We start from the raw sequence: 6,837 nt of genomic DNA, 5'->3' as shown, positions 1-6,837 counted from the left end.
TGACGATAATGTGTTTTATTAAAGTGCCCCTATTATGGATTTTTGAAAATTACCTTTCATGTAGTGCGTCACATAGCTCTAAGTGAATGAAAACATCCTGCAAAGTTGTTAATCTGAAAGTACACCGTATATAAAGATATAGTCTCTCAAAAGTAAGAGTCGACTCTGAGTCAATTAAACGAGTCGTTTGTAAAACGAATCCCAAGCCGTTTCGTTGTGACGTTACCTTAGCACATTAGCATATTCCCCGCCCACTTATCGCGCGCGCGCAGACACCAGGGGAAATTAATTTTTTCAACAATAGACCTTATGTAGCCCCGCCCCTTTTCAACGCTGAGCTCGTTGTCTTTTGTCTTCCGGTTTGCATTTCCACAGCGATCTTACGTATTTATGAATTAACTGCTCGTTTTAAAATCTTCCTAGTCTATTGACATTTGTTAAGACATCTGCTTTAAACATTATGCTCATGATAACTTTCATGAACTCTACAACAAGTAAATCCACTTCACCAGCTAAATATTCTTTGAGAGCGATGCCATAGAAACATAAAGAACTATCGCAAAAACGGAAGTTCAAAGACAATAATATACAGGTGCTGGTCATATAATTAGAATATCATCAAAAAGTTCATTTTTTTATTATAAATTATTTTTAAAAATGAAACTTTCATATATTCTAGATTCCCTATATGTAAAGTAAAACATTTCAAAAGTTTTTTTTTTTTAATTTTGATGATTAGAGCGTACAGCTCATGAAAGTCCAAAATCCAGTATTTCAAAATATTAGAATATTTCCTAAGATCAATCAAAAAATGGATTTGCAAAACAGAAAAGTTCAAGTTCTTTAAAGTATGTTCTTTTGTGCACTCAATACTTGATTGGCAGGACATATTACAGCAAATGACTTGCTCCTAGCACAAATTACTGCATCAGTGAAGTGTGGCATGGAAGTGATCAGCCTGTGGCACTGCTGAGGCACTATTGAGCCTTCAGATCATCTGTATATTGTTGGATCGACTGTTTCTCATCTTTCTCTTGAAAATATCCCATAGATTCAGGTCAGGCATATTGGCTGGCCAATAAAGCACAGTAATATCATGCTCAGCAAACCACTTGGAAGTGGTTTTTGCACTGTGGGCAGGTGCTAAAGTCCTGCTGGAAAAGGAAATCAGCATCTCCATAAAGCTTGTCAGCAGATGGAAGCATAAAGTGCTCCAAAATCTCCTGGAAGATGGCTGCATTGACTTTGCACTTGATAAAACACAATGGACCAACACCAGCAGACGTCACGGCCCCCCCAAATCATTATTGACTTCAGAAACTTCACACTAGACTTCAAGCAGCTTGGATTCTGTGCCTCTCCAGTCTTCCTTCATACTCTGGGACCATGATTTCAACATGAAATGCAAAATTTACTTTTATCTGAAAAGAGGACTTTCGACCACTGTTCACTGTCCAGTTCTTTTTCTCCTTAGCACAGGTAAGATGCTTCTGACGTTGTCTCTGGTTCAGAAGTGGCTTGGTAGTCCTTTTCCTGAAGATGTCTGAGTGTGGTGACTCTTGATGCGCTGACTCCGGCTTCATTCTACTCATTGTGAAGTTCTCCCAAGTGTTTGAATCGGCTTTACTTGACAGTATTCTCAAGCTTGCGGTCATCCCTGTTGCTTGTGCACCTTTGCCTACCCAATTTCTTCCTTCCAGTCAACTTTGCATTTAATATGCTTTGATATACACTCTGTAAACAGCCACCCCATTCAGTAATGACCTTCTGTGACTTACTCTCTTTGTGGAGGGTGTCAATGATTGTCTCCTGGACCATTGCCAAGTCAGCAGTCTTCCCCATTAGTGTGGTTTCAAAGAACAAAAGATACCCGGAATTTATACTGTAGGGATGGTCATTTAATGAAACTCAAATGTAAATATTCTAATATTTTGAGATACTGGATTTTGGACTTTCATGAGCTGTACGCTCTAATCAACAAATTTAAAAAAAAAAAAAAAAAAAACTTTTGAAATGTTTTACTTTACATGTAGGGAATCTAGAATATATGAAAGTTTCATTTTTTTTAAATAATTTACAATAAAAAAATGAACTTTTTCACATTATTCTAATTATATGACCAGCACCTGTAAAGATGGCGGCACGCTTGTTTCTCTGGCGCGTGATTATCCTCGTGATTATTTTCTTTTGTCCCTTTGCATACCGCTGTAATAGTATGAAAAAGGACAACATATACTGCACATTTGTGGTCTGTTCTCCCGATATAATTTACGATATATCCCATTAATAGTTCACTGTAATGCACAAAGAATCTCTCGTTTTTCTCCTCAAAGCCTCACGTCTATTTCCAGGTTTGTTTTCACAGGTAAATACAATTTATTATTTGTAAAAATGATGGAAATCACTTTGAAATAGTATCACGCAATGCTGAAGTTCATGAACATTTTTTTTATTAAGGCAACATATATTATATAATACAGATATATATCACTATAATTGTAACCCGTCCGTTATGACCTGTTGAATACCTTGTTGATGTTTTTACACATCAACAAGGTCCTTGTTGATGTGTCCTTTTAATGTTTGTTGGTTGAAGGGTGAGTAGAATAATGTCATCTCATGGTACCCAGTTTTTTAAAAAAACGTATAATTGCGTTCACAGAGCGAGTCTTTCACTGACTGTTTACAGCTTAACGGAAGTTACACCCATAATTCGCGCAAAGCGTCATGGGGCGTGGGAATAAGGTGGATAGAGGGTATGCATAGACGTCACTTTCCCGCGGGAACGCGCTCCTTCAGCCGGACTAAGTGGCAAAAGACGCATGACTGGATTTAATAGGGGAAACTGCGAAAACACAAGTAAAACAAACGGTTACACTAAAGATTGGGCCCGAAAGTATCACTTTAAATGCACTCTTAGGACACTTACGCTACAAGAGTGATGATAGCTGTTTTGACAATAATAGTGATTTTAGACTAATCATAGCGCTGGTGATGTGCCATGTAAAACATGCTGTAATGCTTATGAGATGAAATGGTAGAAGGCTAATGTTCAATGTTTAATGTGCTGTTATGAAAACAAGTGAAATGTTAATTTAATGTGCTTTTCTGATGCATGCTAAGCAGTTGAGTAAAATATAATGACAGTAAAACTGGAATGAACCCTACACTCACTTTAACGTTCCATATTTAATGGACTAATATGAGAATAAATAAATCAGACAAAATAACCACCGTGAGTCATGAAAAGCCAAGGTTATGAACTTGCACATTTAAGGGTCAGAGAGAAGGTAGCCTAGAAAAACTAACACAGTGTAAGAAACATTTTCAGTGTGGAAGGTGTGATATTTTATTTATTAGTGAATATTTATTAGATCCTTTGAGAATGTTATGCAGTTTCATCTGGCATGTATCAGACTTTAAAATTAAAGCAAACAATCTTTACAAACACTCCCTCCAGTTTTGGAATTATTAAGATTCAAAAATACATTTGAACAGTATTTTATTCTGTGAGAAAATCTGTGTCCATTTATACAGCCTATAATTAGAGCAACCTCAGACAGCCGTAGAGGTAATGCTTTTGCTAATTACAAACATGCAAATGAAGCACAGGTGATTGGGGAGCATCATCATAATTAATAATGCCCTTGCAGCTTTGCCGGTGAAGGCTGGTTCAGATGATTCACTGCTCATTAGATGTCAGCTGTTAACGTCACATAATGCTCACCTCCTTCAGGCAAGATAGATGCCAGTGGGTTTCAGTCGGGGACACACAGAGCTTTATTTAACAGACCTGATTCAGATAATCAGCTGGTTAGAATATATATTATATAAAGAAGTCTCTTATGCTCACCAAGGCTGCATTTACCTGATCAAAAATACAGTAAAGACAGTAATATTGTGAAATATATATATATATATATAGAAAAGAAAAACAAAAAAGCTCACAGGAAATAAAGCATATTGATTACAATGTAATCAGTTATTAAAGGGTTAGTTCACCCAAAAATGAAAATTCTGTCATTAATTACTCACCCTCATGTCGTTCTACACCCGTAAGACCTTCGTTCAAATTCGGAACACAAATTAAGATATTTTTCATAAAATCTGATGGCTCAGTGAGGCCTGCATTGCCAGCAAGACAATTAACACTTTGCAATGGAGTATGGCACGTTGTAATGATAGGCCTAGTACCAATGCCACAATCTGTTCTCTTTTTTTATAAATTCATAGAGTGAACATTGGTTCTGGAGGACAGCTCCTTCCATTTGGCTATTTTCACTAAAACCCACAAAATAACATCTAATAATATAGCTAATACCTGTCACATAGTGATTTATTGAATTATAGGCTCGAAATAATGAGTCCAAGATTGCTATGACCATTTGGCCAAAAATGACGTCCCCACAATTCGGTATGTTTCATTGCATCTTGACAAATGATAGAATTGTAACGTGGAATGCGTACATTAGTTTTACACTCCAGGCACAACTTCACAACATGCATACAAAATATTTAATAAAAAGTTTGAATAAAGTGCAACAAAGACAATTTTCCTAGCTTGGACATCCCTTTTGGCCACTACTATATATATTCAGTATATATATAGTGAAACAGTATATGATTCTGAACATTGCCATAATATGGCTGACCCATTTTTAACCATTCTCCTTGTTTATGTGAGCTTTTTACTTTTACCCCTAGAGTAGTAGAATTGAGGATTCACAGTATAAAAACATGAAAATGTGTGAACTGTATAATTATTTCAGCAGTTTTCTGTCAAGACTTTGATTATCTCAGTAGATAACTTGAAGCCAGTTGATCCTGTGCTCTTGCTGTGGTGTTTTCTATGTCTTGTTACTGTGAGAGAAACAGTTGGCAGGATAAAATGAGATTTCGAAGCATTTGAAAATGTGTTTCATAAGAGGTTCTCCTCAGTACAGCTCTACGTTTGTGAAGAAAAACCATTCCTGATTGATGAACTGGGTCACTGTTATAGGAATTATCTTAATTTGAATTCTAAACATATAAATCATTAATTCATATTACATACAAATCTGTGTCCTTATTGGAACAACATTAGAGGATTTTATCTGCATTTTATCTTCCCTGCCCAATGATATTTTCAGAGCTCCCACCAGTGTTTAGAAGTAACTCTAGAGATGTGGAAAAAGATTTGATTTATTTACAAGCTTTTTGGATGACTTGAAATCAGTGGGAGTGTGGAAAACAAAACATTAAAGGTTAGCTGTTGTACCTGTCAGATCTCATTCACGCTTGTGTAGACTCAAAAACAATGACGCACATGGTCTGACATTAACAACATCAAACGGCATTGTTTAAGACACGTATCATTGCAGATTATGGTGATTAATAACTTTAAAAACTACACACTGCACATTTTGCCAAGCTTTTGAGAAAGTATAACTGATTTATTAATTTTAACAGGTTTATGTGGCTTTTTATGTGACAGAACATCTGATTTTGATGCCCTCATGTGAAACCCCTTGATGATTAAACTCTGCTGTGTGTTTTCAGTAATTAACTAGAAAAGAGTTTGTTCCCCTCACATCATCATCTGACTCACGTTTCTGGAAACTGGGTCATTTCATCCATGCATCTGTTTTTCTCTCCCCCCTCTCTCTTTCTCTCTGTCTTAGTCTCTCTCTTTCTTTCTCTTTAATAAGCGAATTTTACAGTTTACAGCACAGCGCACCGACTGCTGAATGGAGTCTAATTATGAAGAGCTGGAATGTGAATGAGTTCCTACAAACCCTGCCGGGAAATAAAACTACGCACTGGCCCAGTTCTCTCACTCCCTCTCTGTCTTTCTGTCATCCCCGCCTATCTCTTTCCCTTCATGCACAGGAATGTTTCATGTAACTAAGTCCCTGCATGTAGTTGCCATGCTATGTTTAGGCGATGGCATGTCTGCCCTTTTTCAGGCTGATGTACCAGCCTTCAGAGATCAGAGATCAAAGCTGGGATGAATCTCCACTGGGGCAGTGCTAGTGAGGAGTTTGACAGGAAAGAGGGAAAGTGTGAAATTTTCCTAATTCTCATTTTAAAACTGCTTCTCAGCTGCACATGGAAAACAACATCCCTCTAATATTATAGAATCAGGAAAAAGATTGAGAGGAAAATATAGAGTATCCATTTGATTAGCCAGAAAATTAGTACTATTTGTCGGTAGTAAAAATGTAGGTTAAGTCAAGGAATCAGGGATGAATTACTTTGTTTTAGCAAATGGATTCTGATTGGATGATTCATGTTTGATGGTGGTGTAAAATGCTGAAACATTCTATATTAATGTGCCAAGTTTCTCTGCTGCTTGGCCTAAAGCAAAGTCATTTTAAGACAAATCAATTCACTCAGCAATCATGTTGGAAACTCCACCAGGCATTTCAATAACTTAAAGGGGTACTTTGATGCTGGCAAAATGGGCTTTCAATAAAACTTGGCTGCCTATACAGTAGAAAGGCGAAAACATTTTTGAAATCTGTGTTACCTGACTAGAGAAAACAGAAAAAATGCTGTTGTCTTCCCTTTTGCCAAAAAGGTGGGAAAACTTCAACACCCATAAAGCGCATGTTGCCGTCCGAGGACACTCCCACCATTCTGCTATGGATATGCTTACCAGAGTAAAATCCTGCTTTGCTTTAAGCCCGGGATACACTGCACGATTTTTGGCTGTCCCAGACGAAAGATTGCCATTGTGAAACAATCATGGCGATTTTTGTGATCGTGGCTCTTAATCGGTGGTCCTATGTCATACAGTGAGAGAGGTTCAAAGATGGCCGTTTTCCCGGTCTTGCGACCAATGATTGCCTACGATAA

Source organism: Ctenopharyngodon idella, chromosome 13, assembly GCF_019924925.1.
Source record: "Ctenopharyngodon idella isolate HZGC_01 chromosome 13, HZGC01, whole genome shotgun sequence".
NCBI lineage: Eukaryota > Metazoa > Chordata > Actinopteri > Cypriniformes > Xenocyprididae > Ctenopharyngodon > Ctenopharyngodon idella.
This window is presented reverse-complemented; position numbering follows the sequence as displayed.